The sequence below is a fragment of the Lolium rigidum genome, chromosome 4 (genome assembly GCF_022539505.1).
Source record: "Lolium rigidum isolate FL_2022 chromosome 4, APGP_CSIRO_Lrig_0.1, whole genome shotgun sequence".
NCBI classification, from domain to species: Eukaryota; Viridiplantae; Streptophyta; class Magnoliopsida; order Poales; family Poaceae; genus Lolium; species Lolium rigidum.
Window position 1 is genome coordinate 186,156,723 of NC_061511.1, and position 21,920 is coordinate 186,178,642.

The 21,920-nt window shown below is 45.3% G+C and overlaps 1 long non-coding RNA gene across 4 annotated transcripts; it reads left to right on the forward strand.

Moving 5' to 3' along the window:
- Positions 1-3,483: 3,483 nt before the first annotated feature.
- Positions 3,484-20,446, forward strand: LOC124706615. Of its 4 annotated transcripts, none has more exons than XR_007004499.1 (15): positions 3,484-3,577; positions 4,147-4,485; positions 5,493-5,599; positions 6,142-6,365; positions 7,015-7,120; positions 11,261-11,569; positions 11,805-11,977; positions 12,474-12,557; positions 13,324-13,419; positions 13,608-15,129; positions 15,332-15,565; positions 17,530-17,674; positions 18,083-18,308; positions 19,524-19,702; positions 20,079-20,446. It is a non-coding gene; the product is annotated as an uncharacterized LOC124706615 (long non-coding RNA). The 4 variants fall into 4 exon arrangements; XR_007004500.1 differs by lacking the exon at positions 13,324-13,419 and having other exon boundaries at positions 13,608-13,758; positions 15,031-15,129; XR_007004498.1 differs by lacking the exon at positions 13,324-13,419 and having other exon boundaries at positions 19,507-19,702.
- Positions 20,447-21,920: the final 1,474 nt, after the last annotated feature.

Sequence of the window (21,920 nt, forward strand, 5' to 3'; positions counted from 1 at the left end):
TGATTATCATCACGGTGAGAAATAGGCCTCGGTCCAAGCACTACACCCATACCGCCATCAACTATGGCTTCATCCGCAAGACTAAGATCACGAAACAAGGGTACCCGATGATCTCGTCCCAATACCTTCTCGTGGGCTTCCGCCTCCTTGGCCGTGAATCCCTCTTCATCAATTTCTTCATCGGGACCATCATCATCCGAGTCTGATGCATAGCATCGACTATACGGGAGCTCACGGTCCATATTCTCTTGGATATAATACTTATCCAAATCTCCAACATTGTTCTCGTGAAGCTCAACCTCATTCCCATCTTCTTCCTCCTCATCATTTGCCTCATTATTACAACGAGGCTCGCTTATTTCCTCTTGGTTAAAAGGTTGATGACTCGTACCATTCAACGGGGAGGCAAGCCGGTTCAAGTCCAAGTGCAAAGCTGTATCAACCTTTTTGGTGGCGAACAACTCAAGAGCCTTATCTAGTGATTCCGCCACCACCTCCTTGTATGCAACCCAACGTTGCTCCGAGTTGATACGCATTGTCTTCCAACGAACATGCATTCCAAACCCCGCATTATGTCTTCCCTCCAACTCAACTACATAACTCGGGTCCATCCAATTCAAATCAATCCTAACTTGTTCCAAGACCTCTGCATAATTAGGGCTACGCTCGAACACCAAGTCAACCTCATCCGGGTCCGGCTCAATGTTTCCTTTCAAAAAGAGTCCTTGTCCACATGATGAACATGGACAATTCTCGCCATCCCTAAAATATACAAACATAACAACAAACCGCTTTATATACACCAAGCCAACATTAATCCTAACCCTAATCATAACACACCATAACAAAAGCATAACAATAGCACTAACCCTAACCTACCAATCTTAAGCAAAATGCATCATATACACCATAGGAGCCCAAAATAGGCCAAAACAACTACACATTTCATAACATTTGGGTCAATTCATATATCTAGGGATTCCAAGATTGCGGCATGTGCAACAACAAAAACAAGAATCCAATAGGTCAAAAACAAGAGAAATGAGGGAGAGCACCTCTAGAAACTTGGAGGGTTCGAAATCCACGGAGAAATGGCTCGGATCCGTGAAGTTTGGGTGGGGATTAGAAGAGGGGAGAGAAAACCCTAGCGGCCGCCGCCACTCCTCTCAACCGGAAAAGGGACGAAGTGGCCGGGTCGGGCGGGCCTGGGCTGCCTTATGCGTGCGCCGATGCCGCGCCACCGGCGCCGGCGTTGCACGTCTACGTGCCGCGCCCTAGCCCCGGCGTTGCACTACCGCGCACCGGGCCCGCCGAGCCACGGCCGAGCACGCCGCCGCGCCGAGCCGGAGGGCGTGGCACAGCGGACTGCAGCGCCGTGGTTGCAGGCGCGGCACGCGAGGGTTAGTTCTGCGAAATAGTTTCGCCGATAGTGCATTTTTGCCATTCCTTTCGCCCAAGGGTTATTTTTGTCGAATTTGCCGACGGAACGGAGCCGCTGGTCGTGTCCCGCCTGGCGCAGGAGACGTGGAGTGGAGGGACGGGAGAGTGGACCGGGCGGATGCGAGCGAGGAAACGTTGCTGTCGCTGTGGCTCCGGCTGCGTCATCGACCTGCTGCGGCTGCTGCTTGCCGAAACGCAACGGTAATCGGTAATTAAATACCCCTCTCCCTTCTTGCGCGAGCGCCGCCTGGATCTTCAGCTCGACTCTTCCTTCCCTGTATGCGCGACGCCTTTTCCATCTCGCTCCTTAATTACGTGATGATGTTTGATGGATTCATGTGCATCCATCCATCGCTAACCAAATAATACGTCTTTGGAAGCCACGACTCCGCTCACTTGATCGCCTATCTTTGCTCGGCTTCCAGGGACCCAACTAATCCATCCATCCCCTCAATCCCAATGACTTAGCATCCAAAACTACTATTGTTTTGCGCGTCTGGATGGCATGACAGCCGAATCGAATGCTCAACATACAAACACACGTACAAGACTTTACAAGAGAATACTCTTTTTTTTATCGATATCAACTGCAGAATTAAAAAGGAGCTGATTACACGTCAATTCGTAATAAACTAAAGACGGACATGTTCATCATCCCTACTTTCAAAACATCCACATCACAGGGCTGAATTAAAAAAAAAGAGAGAGATAATATGCGGCAAATAAAATAGTCTGGATCCCCTTTATGTTCTTTCCGTGAATCAGTAAATCACCTCCTTTTTCACTAACATTACTAGGAATAACCTGTTTATAGACGCACTTATTACAGAGTCCGCCGATGAGCACGGCCGCCGCCGAGCACGCATCCGCGTGGGAGGTCACCGCCGACGAGCACGGGTGCCGCCAAGCACGAGGCCGTGCCGGAGTCCGTCGTCGTTGCATGGCTGACGCCGAGCATAGAGCAAGGCGGCCAAGAGGCAGCGCCGCCGCAACGACACCAAGGGCGCCATCAAGCGGCCCGAGGACTTCGTCAAGGAGTTTCGCAATAAGGAGCTCGACTTGAATCGGATGCGGATGCGCCTCAAGGTCACATCCTGGCCACGCGACAACCTGGATGCCGGCGACTGCGAGATGCAGCTCGCGTCCTGGTCGCGCGTTCTGCAGATGGCCTGGACCACGTAGGCCTCGACGCCGGCGGCCGACCTGCTGCTTCGCCTCCGACCACTACGGGTTGCTGCTCATCGAGCCGCCGCGCTCCGGTCAGTTGCTCTTTAAAAAAAATCCTAAATGACATACCGCTGGCGAATTGGTCTTATGCGCCGGGGATAACCCCTTACCACCGGCGAGGTGATCGCCGGCGAACGCGAAGGCGCCGGCGATAGCCAAATCCATACGCTGACGGTAAGGATTTTTGTAGTAGTGTAACATACAACTTGTGGCAGATTTTGGGTACTAACCCCTGCCCAAACAATTTGTGGCAGTCCTGGGCATGGTTTCATGCTTATTTACCGCATGGGGATGATTACTTGTTATAAGCCATAAATATTCCAACATGAGCGGCTCGAACGCATGGTGCGAGGCGAAATTTTGGTTAGACCTAACTAAACGCATGATCGACTGAATCGTCCATCCAACGCACCGAATCAAACGCGTGACCAAAAAACAGATTCCATCCAACCCTAAACCCACCGCTCCTCCTGATCCGCCACAAATCATAGTCCTAGCCGGCGCCGCCGGCGCCGCCGCTCCTCCCCTCGCCGGTGCCTCGTCTCCCACACCTCGGGCGTGTCCCTCCTCCCATCCGCCACCCCCTCTCTCCGCCACCAGTGCGCCAGAGCAGATCGAACGCCGCCGCCGCCATCTCCCTTCCCACATCAAGGGAGGCGCCCCGGCCCGCCTCCTCCCCGGAGCGATCCACATCGATCGGCCCTGTGGCCGGCAGAGTCCGCTGGCCTGCGAGCTCCACGCGTGCCGGTGGCCTGCGGGTACGACCGGGGCGGCGTCTTTCCGCGACAGCGGACGACAGGAGTGGCGCTGGAGCTCGCGGCGGCGCAGGAATGGAGGCGCGGTGGATCTGCTGCCGCACACGACTCCGTCATCCTCATGCCGGTCACCTCCCCTAACCTGCTGCAGCCCCGTGAGCCCCCTCTCCTCCATGTTGTCCTTCTATTTTTTTTTTTTTTTTTTGGTTTCTTTTTATCACGTTGAGTGTGCTAGCAGTGGAGAAAACATGCCTTCCTCTTTGTGAATCCGTTTGGCGCTCTAGGTCGTGATGTCACACGATGGGCCCGTCAAAAAATGTATGGCACGATGATTGCTTCCATTAGTGCACAAATCTGAGGGAAATGTTCTTTCTTTTGTCCTTCTGGTCGTTCCTCTTAGTGTTTGTTGGAGCCGGTCAGCACTATAACCGTGACTACTAAATAACTTAATCCCATGTTTCTATCCATTCATCCCAGACAAACTGAACTATCCATAATCTTTGTGAAATCGTGCTCACTGACATATGATAAAATGAGCTCATTCTAGTAGTAGCTTTCTATATTTTTAAGAATCCCATGCTTTTTCTAGTTAACTGCATATTACTCTCTGATTGATTCAGTACTTGTTCTATTAGTATTTCATCTATTAAATGCATGTCTAGTTGTTTGTGCATGCTTAAGAATTCCTGAAACTAAACTATGTTTATGCTTTTCTGTTTTATAGGTGTTCGTCAACTAACTACAACATGGCATGATGCATATTTCTGCCAATTCCTTCTATTATTAAGTACGGCTGGTACCATTTCGATGTCTTTCGATATTTACGAAATGGAGAGGGCTTCTGAGGTGGAACGAAGCCCCATCGAATGGGGGTTTCAAAGTCTCTCCTTGCCTGGAAGCAACTGCTGCGTCGGGACATTGTTGGCTGGCTGCAGAGCATGGCGGCCATGACGGCGATGGCAGGGCGCCCTAACAGCAGCAGTGGCAGAGGCTGAAGCTGGCGCTGGAGATGCAGGACCTCCTCCATGTCCTCGATATGCCCCCGTCAAGCTCACCTGCGATGGTAAGGTCACGATCCGTTCTCCTATCCAAGTTTAGACCTAATAAAATGCAAGATTCTGTTTAGAGGAGTTGATGGTTTTAGCGGGTTCTAGCATCTGTTAAATATTTGGGCTATAGTGCCTGTATATACATATTATGATCACATAAATATAATTTTTATATATTGGAATCTGTCCATTTCGTTGTGTGGAAGAACAAACAAGCAAAAAATGTTCCTTTTTAGCTCTGAAAGAGTAATTACTCAAGCTGAATGTCTGCAAGATGTGTTAACACTTATACTGCACTATATTTCAACTCTGCACTATGAGTTCGTCGACGCACTTCTGCCATTTGGAGGTATAAATCCATCGTTTCATGTATTGTTTTGTGGTATTCAAGTGTTGTCTGTGCAAAGCATGTAGTTACCATATTGTTTACTTCGTAGCCTGTTCTGAGCATTGCTATAATAAATCTTTGTTTAGCATGTTTTCACCACTGCGATATTAAATCCTTGTTCAGCGTCCACTTGTCATACGATATTAAATAAGTTCTCAACATCCCTTATGATATGAGGATTTCTTTATTCATAAAACCCAGTAGGTGGTCTTTATATTCATATTTATGCTTCTGATTTTTTATATTACTCATGCAGTTTTTGATGTTAGTGAGATCTCTCCTTTATGCACCCAGCTAGTTAACTAGACTGAAATGATCAACTTTTTGTTTTAGAAAGGAGGATAGTTTTGTGCTGTCAGCCATAGTGTTCTAGATTTAGCATGGCAGGAGCTAGCTTTAGTTGTTCAGTACTTGATGTGTACAATGATTATGTTTGTTAATTCGTACATACCTGTGATCATTTGCTGAATGTGGTGTCTTCATATTTTAAATGGGAAGTAATAACACAGTTTGTCTTTCTAGATGATCAGTACATATTTCTTTCACTTGTGGCAGCTAGCTTCAGTACCTAGTCAATTTCATTATGTTACAAAGTTCGCTGATACTATTTTCTGTTGACTCTTTCTTAAGCAGCCGGATGAGTGGATGGGTCAGAAAGATAGGTGGGCAAGTTCTCGGAGCAGTACACCTGCTGGTCCAGCATCGCCTTCTCCTGCTCCGTCACCTCCGTCATCATCAAGGTCCTGTTCCTGTTTCAATTCCTCTTTTGTGGATTCTAGTCTCATGTTTCTCTTGCTGCAGGTTTAATTTTTCAGATATAAATAGACACCTTTTCTTCCTTAAATTATGGGGTCAACTAATCCCTCTTGTTTAAGTTTTGTATTTACTTTGTGTAGTTACTCTGCTAAATGTGTGAATCAGGGAAACATCAATAATTATAGTGCTTGGCTGAGTGGCTTGTTCTCCATCTAGAAGATTGCAACTGCAAGTGAAAAGAATAATAATATCTCATAACTTTTCTTTTTTCAGAAAGTAGTTATTCCACTGAAAATTTTCTTAGTAGCTGGTTGACTGGTTCCATATATCTTGAAAATTGCGATGCAAGTAAAAAGTATAATATTTCTTTGCTTTTCCTTCCAGAATGTAGCTAGCCAAGCGATTTTAGTTCGGAACTACTATTATTAGCTTATAAAGTTGAAGAGGCATGTAAGCATATATGATGTGAAATAACATCCACATATGGTAGTTTGTCATAGTTCCTGACATATTATTGCAAAAGCAGGTTCTGAAGAATGATGCTGAGGTGAAGTTTCTGAGGAATGCTTCATGTGTCTTGCAAGCTCCAACTGGCAACGAAGTTGCATAACAATGTAGCTGAGAATATTTGTACCTGCCCAGTGGAGCTTGAGCTGGTGCTACCGGCATCCACTATGACATGCTGCCTATGCCTTCGTTGACTGGGACGTCTCCTACAGCACCGCGTCCCCCATAGGCGTGCCCCAGAAGGTCTTGCTTTCTCACTCGGTTACTCCCTAATTACCTTGGGCTGCTCGATGTATGTATGTGTTGAGTGCGAACGAGGCTCCTTCACTGAAATATTCGATTTTGTTTACTACCTTGATGCGATGTTTGGGAAAATCTAATGCTTTTGAATTATTGAAGCTGCGATGCTTTATAAAGTTGGTAATTGTCCTTATATGCAATATGTAGTGTTGTACTGAACTCAAACTATGCTTTGTCACATTTTGTAAAGAACAATTCTGGCTCTCTGTTTTGTTTGGTGTCAGCAAACCAATTAAGGTTTAAATGCTATAGAGAGGTTAAGCACCTGTAAATGGCACTATGAACTCTGTGCTTCTGTCACTCGTGTCGACTACTTGGATTGTCGTAATGCATTTGTACTAGCAGCAACTGCTTGCAACTATCTTTGTACCTTTATCTTTTGCTGCTGTTTTCAGTAAGATGAACTATGTTTGCTGCCTTATTGATGCATGTGCTGTTAGATTACCAAGTTTTGAATTAACATGATCATTTGCTGAATGTATGTATCATTTAGGGCTTACCATGTTCTCAGTTTACATGATCATTTGTTGAGTATGTATCATGTAGATCATTTGCTGAATATATATCATCTTATTGTCTAACTTTTGTTTAGGTTGCACTATATCAAGGTTCTTCAGGAGAAGGACCTGGATGTTCATGCTGAGAAGGGCATACAACATAACCTGAAGGTCACCTTCCGTGGAGAAGATGATGAAGCGGTATGCTTGTTCAATCAATCGTAGTGTGTACTACTTGTTAAGCTTTGATGTCCACAAATTTACAGTCTGGTTTGTTTTCAGCGTGATACTGTGATTCTCCATCCAGTATAAGAAACACCTGAAGTTCAAAAGAAAGGGCAATGGTCTCTTCTATGAGCACACCTTGTCTCTCACTAAAGCTCTTTGTGTGTTTCAACTTGAGTCCGCTGCTCTCATTAAGTTAAAGTGTTAAACCCTGGTGACCCATCTGTGGACCATGGAAAAAAAACGGGACGCGAGAATCCTCTCGCGTCGCTCCTCCAGGCGACCGAGAGGGGCAAACCCTAGCCGCCGCCGCCCCGTCCGTCCTCCCCCCTACCCCCCTCCTCGTCGCCCCCCGAGGTGCTGCCGGCCGAAGGCCGCGGCGCCGGTGAAGGGGGCGGCGGGGATTTGGCCCTCGGCTGCGGCCCCCGGCGCCTAGCACAGCCGCATGGAAGGAAGGTGGCTGGGCTGGGCTTGCCGGGGCAGAGGCCGCTGCCCGGCGACGCTGTCCATCCCCGACGCGTCTCCCCCTTGGCAGGCGACTCCGGCAGCCGCTCCTCCGTCCGTGGCGGCGGGTGGCTCTCGGGATCTGGCGGCTCGGTGGCGGCGGCCTTCGGTGCTGGAGGTGCTGCTGGTGGTGGTCTCAGCGGGGGGCCTGGACGCCGGAGTGGTGGCTCCGGATGGTGGAAGTGGCGCCGTCTTCACGGCGAGCGGTGACCGTGAGTGCTGGCCCGTGGCCCTGGCCGTGTGGGCGGCAGGGTGGCGGCGAGTGTCGGTGAGGCGTGCGAGGTTCACCGTTGACCCTCCATGCCAGATCTAGGGAGATCTCCATCGCTGACTGGTGAAACTCTTGTCCTCTGGCTTGTTTTGCGACCTCGCCGGCTGGATGGTGCTGGGGTTTTCGGGACCGGGGGAAACCCTTGGCCGGCGGTGGCCACGACGTCGTCGACACCCCGGGCGCCGATTCCCTCCTTGCAGGCTTCGTTGAGGTCCCCCTTCCCCCCACCCACCCCCTGCCCTGGGTGAAAACCCTAACCCCTACATGGGTGATGGCGGCGGCTCGTCATCGTTCCCCTTCTTGAAGGCATCGCCTGGGGCTGCAGGGATGGTTGTTGAGTCTCTGGATGTTGGTGGTGGTGCTTGGCAATGCTTCTTGTGTGGCGACGACCCAGGTTTGGAGGCTGCAAGCTCCTGTCTGGTGGTTGTGGCTGTTCCTTGTCTGCCGGTCTTCCTGTTGAGCCTGCGTTCTGCAGCTTGCGTGTTCTCGGTGTCGTTGCCTCGGGTTGGCATTGGCCGTGGTGAGATATCTAGCGCGGCAGCAGGCCTTGGTCTCTTCTATGAACTTTGGTTCGAGTTTGCTCTGGAGTGTTCTTGGGGGAACCTCTCTGCCTGCCCACGGCGTGGTGCCCTTCGATCCGGGGCGAGAGGGAGGGGTCCTTCTTCGGAGTCAGAGACCGTGAGTGAGTCTCCATGTGTTCATCTAGAAGCGATGCAAGCAGTTCTTCCGCTGTTGATGCCTCCCTCTGTCCCTGTCCCTCTTGGTGGCGGCACTCTAGAAGACGATGGTCTTGGCGTCTGAAGCTAAGCTTTCTTTCTTATCCTTTGTTTGCTTTTGTCGCTGTGTGGCCTGTTAGCTGTGTATGCGTTGTAAGCACTCTGTATCAGCCGGTTTCGTGGCTTTATTAATTTAAAGCTGGGCTTAGGCCTTATGTTTAAATCTGTGGACCATGGTCGCCGTGCTGACTGGCTTTGTCTTCAAGAAAGGTAGCACTTGTGTAATCATTGTGTCTGTTTCGATGAATGGGATGTGATCAAACAACATATTCATTCATTCTTTTGGTTCATATTAATTATTGGGAAATTGGTGATCTAAAATTGTTAGTCAAAATTGTTTAAAATCTGACACCATGTGAATCATTCTTATGGCTCATTCATTAGTGTGTTGGTGTTGCCCTTTATCTCATGTTGGTTGCCATTTATTCCGATTTGAAAGATTTGTTTCTTTTTGAGTTCCCGAATACAAGCATTTGTATGTTTGGCAAGTATTGTTCTCTTGATGCTAAAGCCTGAGCTCGTGGATATTAAACTATTCATACTGTTGATGGTCATCGCTCTCCACGAGATGCAGTGTTAGGACGATGCATGTGAGACCAATCCTCTAGCCGCGGAAAATGTTTTTGGGAGAAGAAATGCAACTGTTTGTCATGTTTGGTTGCAAATCAGTTTATTTTCATGTTTCTAGGTTGGTATTGACCTGAAGCTAGTACGGGGATGCATAGCTCCTGGTTCGGTTTGCACTTTGCAGTATTGCCATCTAGTGTGTTCGGCAAACTAGGGGATCAAGTATGAATGTTCTAAGTTGTGCTAATGGCTGTTGTGGATTCTATTTTCTTCTTTAGTCTCTGGTACTAGCAGGTAAACCTGAAACGTTTCTTGATTAACCGACTTGGTTTGGTTCAGTTTCTTATCGTGGGCTCGACTAGTTCATGTTGTTATGGGTCTAAAGTGTAAACGGCTAGGTTTGGTTTGGGTTCAGACTTCAGAGAGAGAACAGTTGGGTGTGGTTGGGTCGGGGCAAAACTATTGGATTCCTAACAGCTGTGTAATTATGGTCGAGGCCCGGTTGCTGGATTGGTTTGTGGCGACCGAGCGGGAGAGTCAATAGTGACGCCGGCGGCCTTGGCACAACTGAAAGAACGCGCTCAATCGCCTGGCCAGTGGCGCTAGAAAGACCATGTTGGCACTGGTGGTGACCTTGCTGCCAAGCTGCTGCAGCTAGAGCATGCACCGGCGGGACCGACAGTGGGGATTCCGATGGTGGCGGGTACCAGGACAGCGATGGCATGGAGCAAGCCTGTAGCCGTAAGGGATCTGGGCTTCTCCCTCTGGTCGTCTAGGATGTAGTTCTGGCGCAGAAGGTCAAGGTCTGCGCCCTCGAAGTGGAGTAGCATCCTCGGCAACGGTCCCGCCGATGCGCTCCTCTCCATCGGCACCCTTGCCAGCACACGCCGTGGTCGAGGCTGCTGCTGTTCGAAAATGGCAGCCTCAGCTACCTGCGGAAGGGCCGCACCACCTTTGTCAGCACCGCCTCTGGAAACAATGTGAGCCCCGTGCCGTAGTTGCCGTAGTAATACCGGAAGGTGCAGGTGTCTGGCCCGTGGTAGGCGTGGTGCAGGATCTCGCCGCCGAGCTGGCCTGAGCACCGCATGGGCTCGTACGACGAAGAAGCGGCCGGCTGGAACAGCGCGCTCGCGCATGGCTGTGTCCAGCAGCGCTCAATCTGTCCTTTGCATCTTGCTTGCCTGTTGCTTCACTACGTGAATTTCTGTGTCTTTGCTCTGATCGTAGCCCATGAGAGCTTGCTGATAGATCGCAGACTAGCAGTATATAGGACTCAACTCATTTGAGCGAACGATTCTCAACCAATTGCAACAAACGGTTTTGACCCATAGTTTGGCACTCTTTTTTAGTTCAGTTGGGTGAAAATACGGAATAGTTTTGGTTTTAGTTGGGGGGATGGAATTATTAAATGGGTTTAGTTCCGGTTGTGGTGCCATGCCTTATTCTTTCGGGTACGGTTGAGTTATGTTGCAGTTAGAACCATTCTCGGGTTTACTAGCAGGTGCAAGTTAGAACTAGGTATTTATCTTGTCATGTTCGTGAGAAAATAGTGGTTATATGTTTCTTCCAACCCAGAGCTGTCTTGGAATAAATAAGTTCCAGGTAGCTTGTTTTGTCATGAATTTGCCATCGTACCTATTGGTTCTATGAGATGAGTACAGAAATTAGTGACCAATGAAGTGAGGAAACATTGATGGGAAAGGCATCTTAGGAGCGCCAATAGACACTGGATGCCAACTGATTGTAACCATGTGATTATATTTAGAAGTGTTGCCTTGTAAGAATAGACATATAATTGTTAAAAGACATCTTAGACTAGTCTGATTCTTGACAAAAGGTGCTGTCAATATCAAAACAAGTCTTATCTTGGAATGACCTTCCATGAACCGTTGTGCCTCTTTTTTGCCTTGTAGACAATGCGCTATATGTCCCGAGTTCTGCTGCTAGATGGTGTATCACAATCTTGAATGTATTTTCATTTTTCATTGATTTTTGCAGTGCCTGTATGGTGGTGCTCCAAAGGGCTCTCAGCTTAGAGAACTTGAGCGTAGAGCACATATTGTTGTTGCTGCACCTGGACGACTTGATGATATTCTGGAGATGATGAAGCTGAATGCATGCTTGCCATTGGTTTTAAGCCACAAACACGGAAGATTGTGGACGAGATTCCTGATAGAAGACAGACTCTGATGTACACTACCACTTGGCCAAAAGAGATTACAAAATATCTGGTGATTTATCAAGAGATCATATCCAGATCAATATTGGAAACATCGATGAACTTGCTGCCAACAATCCATCACACAGGTAATCCTTATGGCTGTATTCTTATTTGTTTGCCATACTGGATGCTTTCCTTGTTGTAGTACCTCTTATAGTGGCTACTACCAATTGGTGCTCAATATTGTAATGATGTTTAGTTCTTTGGAAAAAGGAATTCTAGAGCACCCAACTGTCGTATATTGCAATTGATATATCACATCATTTGGCTGTTTCTTCTGGATGGTCCATTTCTAAGTTTCACTGTTGTGTATGGATGCAGTATGTAGAGATAGTTCCATCAATGGATAAGCAAAACCGTTTGGAGCAGGTTTTAGAGCTGAAGAAAGGGGCAAAGATCATCATATTTTGCTCAACAGAGAAAATGTGCGACCAGCCTTCTCGTGGCGTTTTCGTTGTCTTGGTTCTGCAAGCTTTCGCGGTGATAAATCACAGGTATCATATTCTCAACTAGTTTTGGACTGGTAATGTTCCACTATTAGTAGCCACTGACGTTGCTGCTGGATGATGCTATCAACTTACTCTTGCTGTGCGTATTTGCACTTCAACATTTAATCATTTATTATCTTCATGACTTCCCTGAAGGTTGCCCTGGCTCCGGGGTTGCCACCGACTATGTGTAACGGCTAATAATACTGTACTCTAAAATGCTGAATCACAAGTCTTTTACTTTATGATGCTATAGGCCCTGTTCACCCTGTTGAGCACTTTGTGCTCACTATTTATGTTTACTTAGCTTCTAAATTCTAAGATCACCCTTTCCCAGTCCTTATTTAGGTGTAATCTTTTGGGTATAAGCATGACTGTCAGTATCCTTAAGGAGTGAGTACCTGCTCCATAAAAAGACCACCAGTGACCAAAATAAGACATTAATTGTACCTGGATTCATTGGCAGCTCATTCTTACATTGATTGATTGTTTCAATTTGCAGGGCCGTGGTGCTGTTGTTAGTGGATGTGTGAAACACAGGACAATTAAAACTGTTGACTATGTTGAGATCTTTGGTTTATTGGAGGTAAGTTAGAACCCAGTTTGTCCTTTTAATGCCTGATAAATGTTCCTGAGCAATGTTGGTCTATTAAGTTTTTTTGTCGTTGCATGAATCGGTAGTTGAATCGGGCGGGCTTCTTTGACCAACATTCCAGTGTTTGCTCTGTCCATAGACTTGAGTAGCTTCATGCAATTGTTGTGAATTGACGCAAGTTTTTAGATACATAATGATCAATAAGGTAATCCGGGTGAAGTTGCATCCGAGACTATGCATTGTAAGTCTTATATATTTGTTCAACCATATATGTACTATGGACAATGAGTTAGTGTGTTTTATATACAACACTAGGCAGAAAACTGGTGGCATTAGTTTCCTAATGGTCCACAGAAGGTTCACAAGGTTATTACCTGTGCTACCTTGATGTATCATCCCCAATAGCTCATCCATGGTCTTGTCCTGGAAAATACGGCGGGTCATCTCTCGTGCATTCCAGAACACATATATGAGGGTCTCGCAAAAATTATTTTCACTATTACTTGCCGGGTTTCAAAGTCTGACGGATGCAGACGTGCAGGCTCCATTATAAGTTTTATTTAAGGCGTAAATTTGCAATTTAAATCTGTTTCTTTTACTCCTTGTGTTTTCCTTAATGATAATAAGAAGAGAAACCTATTTGGAGGGACCTCTTTTTTATTGTCTGATGTGCCAATGCTTCTTTGCATCATGTTCACAGGAAATATTTTTTCATATTATTCATACTCAGTGATTCTTTTTTTCCTTCTCGTTGCAGTTTTAAGGCAAACACATGTCTAAGGCATGAAGTTATGTAGTTGCCACTGGCTTGTTGATCTTTGCTGGTTCTGGCCTAGCATTTCCTTTTTTTTATGTAAGTGGATTCTTTGTTGATTTGCTGGTTCTGTAGTTTCCACTGGCTTGTTGATCTTTGCTTGTTCTGGCCTAGCATTTTCTTTTTTTTTTATGTAAGTCGATTCTTTGTTCATTCCATGCGTTCTAGAAGTACATGATTATCTCACCAAAAACTCGTCTTTATCAATAGTACCTCTTTGGCTGCAGGGGTTCCAGCTCGGTGCCTTTGAATTTATGTAATGCCACTATGAAGCAGCTTCAGACATTAGCTCAGGAGCTTCCTCGTGTCAGTTATGGCACAGCATAATACATCTTAGACGTGACGATGCAAGGCAGTGAACAGCTCCCAGTGCTTTTGGTTTATTCTTTGCCCTTATCTACCTGCCATGTCAAATTTGTGCAATACTTGATGCTCTGTGCCATGATGTCTATGTTGCATCATTAGACAATCTTCACCGCTATTTTGGTTACTGGTTAGTCAGACCTCCAACCATACTATGGATAGTGCTTGATATTTTCACCACCTCTATGATTGAATGTTACTGTTGAGTAAATCACCAGCTCATCACTGTGAGCGCTTGATGTTTTCACACAATGTTCCGTCCATTTAAGCAAATACCTGATGGGCCCGACAAATATATTTTAAAAAGTAATCAATGCCTTTAAGGAATATTTTCGTTCAAGAAGTCTGTAGTCCTTCAGATAATATGATTAGGCAAAATGTTGAGAAATCATCCTACTATTTGCGAAGTTATAGAATCTACTCTTTTAAGCATATACGCGAAGTAAAACACAGAAAAACTATTTCACTTAAGAGCGTGCCACTTTATTACCCTAGTTTTTAGTGTTACTCAATACTAGTACCTCTGTTCTTTTCTAATCGACGCACAGAGTAGCCTGTGCATGCACGTATCGTACCTGCTGCCGGCGTCGATTAATTTAGACCGGAGGTAGTACTTCTTAATTAATGGCCTGCTCACTAACCTGAATGGCTGAGTCTTTTTTCTCTTGTTATTTGTCAGGTTTCAAAATATGGTAGCTGCATATTTGCAGGGTCCATTTTGGGTTTTATTTGTGTCATATATGTGCAAGTTAAAATGCACTTGTACTTATGGTATACACATATAGGAAAGGGGAAATCTTGTGATATACTTGCTGTTAGGCACCTTCTGAATTCTGATTGTTTAATATGCCAATACTCTCTACATCTTGTTCACTCTTAAACAGAGCTATCCTTAATTGTTGTGAGCTCTTTCTTAAACCTCATGTATCTTTTGCTTTCTTCTTTGGATAGAACCAAGTCATATCAATACTTGCTGATGTAGTTAACGCGTGCACAACAGAGATTGTTAAACACAAGACAAAGTTAGCGAAAAAGGCACCAATAAAATGATTTAATGAATTTTTATTACTTCTTTGTATCATATATATCTCCAGTATCAGTATGGCAGTATATATGTTAGCTTGTTATTTCAAAATTTTCATTTCTTTGTATCATATGTACCTCCTGCTTATAGAAATATGCTGCTGAATATATTTTAGGATTTGCTTCTATATATCTATCCTTCTGTGGTTTGAATTCTGCTTGAACATTGCAAGTACTTGATACTGATGCCATTTCTTCTTGTAGATGAACAAACCCTTACAAGCCCAGTAGCCAGCATGCCTGTACTTTGTTGAGACCTTCCCATGCTCTCATACTTCCATTTTTGGTGGACTCTCAGATTAGGTAAATTATTGGTTTATTCTTTTTCCTCTACTTGCTCTTTGATACAACGGCCACCAAGCAATGTTTTTTCTGTGCTCCTGCCACTGAGCCTATTACTTACTGGTTTGATTTTGTGTTGGTAATATGGCTAGGATTTGGTTGTGCGTTTTTTTATCATGGTTCAAAAGATGTCATAAAAGTGAAATGATTTGGGTTGATTCAGGTACAGGAAGTCGAACAAGGACTACACCACCGGTGGTTGTTGCCCAGCTGCACAGTGTGGGTCTCCCCGAGCTCCTGCTGGTGGTTGCCTGCCTGGGCTGCTGCTGCTGGCGTCCACCTGGAGCTGGCCATATCCGCCTCGCTACCGTGTGATCACTTGGCTTGTGCTACAAAGCGGCGCCGCATAAAATTCTTCCCGTGCGGCGGCTCTTTCATGCAGGAACAACCCCACTGTGTCAGCTCCATAAACGACTCTTTTCACTATTCGCTGCACCTTCATCATGTCATAGTACCACAAACATATTACTCTAGTAGTAAAATTTATCACATGCGTGTCTTCATAAAAGCCAGTCACATCATACTAGTGTTAAAAATATGTACTAAATGCCAGATTAATTGTGCCTGCCCGCCAGATTAATTATGCCTAGCTGCCAGATTACAAATTGTGAAAAAAATTGAGCCTGGTTTGCCATGTTCAGTTCGTTACTAATTACTGGATTAACTGGACCCTAATTACTGATTACTTATGCCTAGTTTGCCAGGCTAAACTTTTCATCAGATATTGATTGCCAGATTACTAATAGCAATTTCCAGGTTAATTAGGCCTAATTGCATGTTTTCTATTGGTGCTAGTTGCACGATTGACTACATTCAGAACTTGAAAATCTGTAGCCGTAGTCGGAGAAATCCATCTTCAACCAAAAGAAGATGCCCCTGCAGCTATTGAATTACACCGTCACCACGCCACTAATCAACTACCAGCAATCAATTTTAAAAGGGTGTTCACAAGAAAACTTGAGTAGGAGAAGGTACAGAATCAGCAGGTAACCAACATATGCTACTCGCATCAAAAAAACAAATCGAGAGGGTGGAGGAGAGGAAAAACTCAGGCAATCACGCCAGCCTCTGAAATCGACAGCGGCGTCCTCCATCAGCTCGTCGTTGGGAGCATCCTCGTGCACGTCGCGGGCCTCCATCTACTTGTCGCCGGCGGCCTCCTCGTGCTCGTCGCCAGCGGCCTTCTCCTAGCGCTCGGTGGTGCCCCTCTCGGCGGCGGCCTCCGCAGCATGCCCGGGGATGCACCTCTCCGCAGCGTGCTCGGCAGCGGTGATGCAGCACTCCGGCGCCCGTCCGGCGTGGAGCTCCGACGCCCGTCCTGTGGGGCGCTCCGGCGCCCGTCCCGTGTGGCGCTCCGACATGGTACACCGACGAGTCGCTCTGCCGCCTCTCGGGTGAGGTGCTCCTCCGTGTGGCCTGAGAGAGAAAGTAATTATGTGGCTGAGAAAGCTCGTGAGGGGATAAGGACCAAAGGTGAGAGCGATGCGGTTCCTAATAGGGAGCGATGCATTTTTTTCCGCCGCACCGGAGGCTCAACGATGCGGCGCCTCTCTTTAGAATTTCCCATCAATGATTGGCCCATATTTTGTCTTGGAAGCGCAGTAGATCTTACATTTATTGTAACTGCATTCCAGTGTTGGTTTGTGGGAGGGTGGCAGTTCAACTGATGCTGTAACTAATGCCTCTGTTGGACCTGGAGGTGGTTCTGGAGGTACAGTTCTTCTATTTGTGCGCACACTGTCCCTAGCGGAGAGCTCCATCCTTTCTAGTGCTGGAAGCTTTGGAAGAGCTGGCAGTAGTGGTGCAGGAGGGGAAGGATTCACTTCCATTGGTCTCACATTCCTATTGGAGATGAATATGTTCCTGTTGCAGCTATTGAAGGATCAATACTTGCATGGTCTGATGTGATCTTTTCTCAAATATCACATCTAATTTTCTGTCTTTCTGGGTACTCTGAATTTGCAGTATGTCTTTATGTCTTTCTGGGCACTTAACTGGGATGTATATAAACTGGACATGCAAATAAGTATTCATGTCAAATACCATTTGCCGGTGGACACTGGTTGGGATGAATAACTGCAACCTCCTTTTAGTATCTTATTATGACACAGGTTAAGCAAGCAAGCAGCTAGCTCAGATGTTACATGTAGATAATGTATTTTACTCAATCCTTGCATTTTATGACCTGGGGGAATTATGTTTCTTCTCCTTTTGCCATTTACAACTTGAATTATTATGTATGTATCACTTCATATGTTGCCATCATTAAAATTTAGCCTTCAATAGTTAATTTCTAGTTGGTGTTGTAGCCGAACTAGTAGTATTTATTTCTGGCATTTTGACTTTTAACTATTACTACAGATTTTTGTCCGGTGTGACCCGGGCGTTCCGGCTCTGGTGGTGCTTCTGGGCTGGCCGTGGCCTCACGTGCCCAGTTTTTCCATCGCCCCGATGCCGGTCAGTTCTCCACAGGGATCAGTCTCCTCAACGCTTTCCTAAGGAACAGGTTAGCTAGCTAACTAGATATGATTTGTCACTGTCAATTTATTTTTGTACTGGCATCTGCATTTGTATGTTATATCCAGTGATCTCATCCGTCGAGAAAAGATCTTCCTCTGCTTTGTGCCCTGTATTTCATAATTGTACTGTAGAGTGTATAATTAAGTACTGTATTGATGGATGTTTATATTTCCCATCTCATAATTATCTCTGGTTACCTCTCTTCTTATGGGTGTTATTGGTTAGTACTACCCAAGGATACCTCTCTTCCCTATCATTATTTTTATTCTCGGATAAGATGAAACAAGTCTTTATTTGCAATTTTGCATGGTCTTTATTTGTTTGGTGATTGGTGTGGATACATGTATTGTCCTATTTGCAGAAATATAGAGTAAGTTTTACATTGACTTTGCAGGCAGTAGGAGAGAACTTGACCTGGAGCTGCCTGGACTGGTGTGACATGGCCTTTCTACCTCCGGTGAAGCTGCTGTTGCTGTGTTGGCACACCTCGTGCATGGTTTTAGGCCTGACCATCCCTTGGCTTCGACTACCTTGCTTCTTGCCGTCGTGCTATGACCGCGAGTTCACCGCGCCGCAACCACTGTGGTGGTGATTCTCTGCCTCGTCTACAACCTCTTGAGGTGAGTTCCTGGTTCATCCCCATGTCCTTTTTTTGGCCGATGTAGCAACTGGTCATGAGTTCTGCCTTCTCATGTAGTCAGTTGATGAGCTTGTTAATCTATTGGATGATCTGATTACTCGCACAAATAAAAGAAGTAGCCAATTTGCTGGCCTCACAGAAAACGTGATATGCTCTTTCTTATATTTGAATGTAACTGGAGTTTTAATTTAAAAAAATTATAATTTATACCAATGGTCTCTCGGTTCCATACTCCCATTCAAAGAATCAGTGGTAGTGTCTCTCTTATGCATACTGTGGTCACCAGTAATAACAAGCAACAAATGCAATTTATAACAACTTGACTATTTTTTAGTCTGTTGTGTGCATGCCCTGCTAGAAAATTCAAGTCATCCTGTGTAGTTTACTTGTTCGATTTCAAAATCTACAGGAATAACAGTGGCTGGTTCAGATCAACTTGTGACAGGAGCATTTTGTGCAAAAATATTTGGCTTTGCTATTGATCATGTTCCTTGCATAATTACAGGAGTAGCACTCTTACTTCGTTTGCAATCACACTCTTGTTTCAATTGCGGTAGGTAGAGACACCCAAGTATTATAGTTTGATGCGTAAGCTACATTTTTGCTTCGAAGCGTGATGTGTGCATTGTGGATGTGTTCATATGGTCAATCATTGTTTCCTGAATGATTTGATTATTGGCTTGATCAATTAGCATCAAAGCTTGAAGACATGTAAAAGTATCAACTCATAGTACTATTTGACTTTGGAGTGTCACTAATTAGGACTTGAAAACTTTTTTTTATCTGGCACTGTCTTGCAATGCTAATAACTTGTAGTTCTAGATTATTTCTATGCAAACATGTTTTGTGTCGTGACCTACATATAATTTTTTTATCACGGGGCTTGAGCTTGTGTATGTTCCATGTTCTTCACCAAATGAGTTAATTTTTTTTCATGTGGCAGCTAACTTGAATGCTCAACCGGTGGTCCTGTTGTTATTTGATTCTTGCTAGTCCTAGTGAAGCTCTTCTATTTCAATTGCTTGGCAATTTTCTTTGTGCTAAATTATAGTTTCTCAGATTGAAGTTGTTATGTGTTCTTGTGCTCAGCAGTTCCTTATTGTTCTGCCAGTATATATATTTTTTTGAAACAATTACTCTGAAGTTTATGTGATCAATTGTCATACATCTGCCGTTAGCATATGGTAACTTCCAGGTTTTCTTTGTGGCCTCCTGATGGTGGCGACGATGGCGAGTGGTCGACCATGGCCTCCTGTAGTGCAGTCGTAGGCCATGCTTGGTCCTCTCGGCCTCCTTTTCTTCCTTTGGTTGGTGACACGGCGCTCATGCGGGCCATACCGCAACCATGGTGGTGCTGGCCTCACCTCCTTGCCGGTGAGTTCTACGTGCCTCCTCTCTCGTATGTTATCGTGGGCATCCTTGCTCCGTGTGGGATTTCTTAGTTTCTGAGATTGTACATGCTTTTCTAGATCATGCCATGCCTAGTGTCGTTTGTATGACCCAATATACAAGTCATTTAGTGACTTTTAGTTGCAGAACGATCACTTGCCTAGCTTCTAGATCAGATAGTCACTTGCTGATCAATTTTATTTGATATGATCTAACCAATCCTAATGTTGACCAAGTTTTGGTGGTCTAAATAATCGTCAGTTGTTGAACATTTTATCTGTGCATGTGTTGCTTGCGTGCTAAGCAGTAGTTCCATGTGCCCTTCGTGGAGCTGAACCTTTGTTGGCTTATTGGCGTGCAGGTGATAGGATGTACATGCAGCAGGTTGTTACGGCCGTACATGCTTTCTTTGTCGATTCCATTGACGCAGTGCTGTGTTCACTGCCTGTTAGGTTAATAATGAGTTGCAGGTGGACGGCTGTCTTTGTTTGGCCTGGAGCATCTATGTGGATGGAAGGTCCATTTTTTTTATGTAATGTTGGCATTAGAAATTTCTTCGGCTGATCATATTCAACCTAGAGGGAGAGATCCATGTGGGTTCTTTTTATGCCAAAACTGAGAGAATTAACATTTCAATGTTGAGAGATGCACATACAGCTTGTTTTGTTTTCGTCTTGTTGTATTGATGTAGAATCGACACATTTTTGAATGTGTGGAACATATTACAAATACTTGTGCTATGAGCTTCCACTAACACATGAAGGGGCGTGCATTAGACATTTTATTTACGGAATGAATGAGTAGGTGGTATCCAATGCATTTTTTTTTTTGGCCAGGACGCTCATCGGGCTCGGTATGATGCATCCTTGTACATAGGCATTTGCATGGTTTCCGGGAATCAATCTGCCATGTTGGCTTCCGATAACACAGGAAGGGATTCTGAATTCTGGAGTAGTTATTGGGGGAGAAGAAATTAGGGGTAATTAATTAGCGAGGGAGAATCTGCAGCCGCGCTCCTCCTCACGGATCTGGGGCACATTGCTATCTATGTGTTGTGCTTTCTTTGTACTTAATTAATGTAATGAAGAGCTATATATTGAAACTAAATTAGCCGGAGGGAGATGAGAAAAGTGGCGCTAATGGAGCCCAAAAACTTCGAACTTTGAACTGAAAGTGATTGCCAAGGCCATTGCTTTGTTCCTTATCGAGGAGAGGAGAGCACCATGTTTATGGACAGAGAGAGTAGATGAAAATACAAGGTACAAGGTACAATCTATTTAAGCAAACCATACAAAGGAAATTATTCCATGAAAAAGAACATTTTGCTGAATCAATTAATCATATTCCATGTAAACGAAAGCTCTCACAAATCACGGTATTGATAGTTGGATATATGCTTATAATAATGAGACAAGTTGCTGATTTTAGGGGATTGACCCGCTCCTAAAATGTCGGTTTGGTAGACTATTTGAAGTAGGGAATCGTGAAAGCGGCTATATCATTATTATATTTGGAAAAACTAACTAGTCCCGTGGGTGAGTCGTGGCAAAATAGTACTCCTCCACCCTCCATCCCCTCCATCCGCTCCTTCCAAAACAAGTGGAACAAATCAGTTATTACTAGGCCCATAATAACCGCAGGGAAATCAATCGCCGGCGCCTAATTTCGAATGAAAACCGCGGCGGCAACTGGTGGAGATGAAAAACTGGCGCCAAGTTTGGAGTTTTGAAGGAAAACATCTATCTTAGCCTGTAGTCTATATATACTAGGAGAGGTGAAGCCTACGCGTGCGTCGCGTGTGACTTAGACTTTGACTCTTGCTCGGCGAGAAGAGGAGAGGAGAGGAGAGGAGAGAGGGAACTCTGTCGCCGATTCCGATCAACTTCATCGCGTGGTTTCCGTCATCGCCGTGCAGCCGGCCACGAAGAGGGTACGTAGTAATCCTTCCTCGATGATCCTTTGATGATTTGCTTCTTCCACTGACCTAACCTCATTTTCTATTATGTACTCTGGATTGCTCGGTCGTATATATTGTTCTATTTGAACCGTGGCCTTCCTTGATATATTTATCGATCCATCTCTGCATCGATCTAATTCTCGATCTAATGTTTCTGAACCAACAACGCTAGTCTAGTATATATAGGCCGGGCAAGAAAACATAACATAACATGGTATTCTCTATCCATCGGATCCCGACAAACAC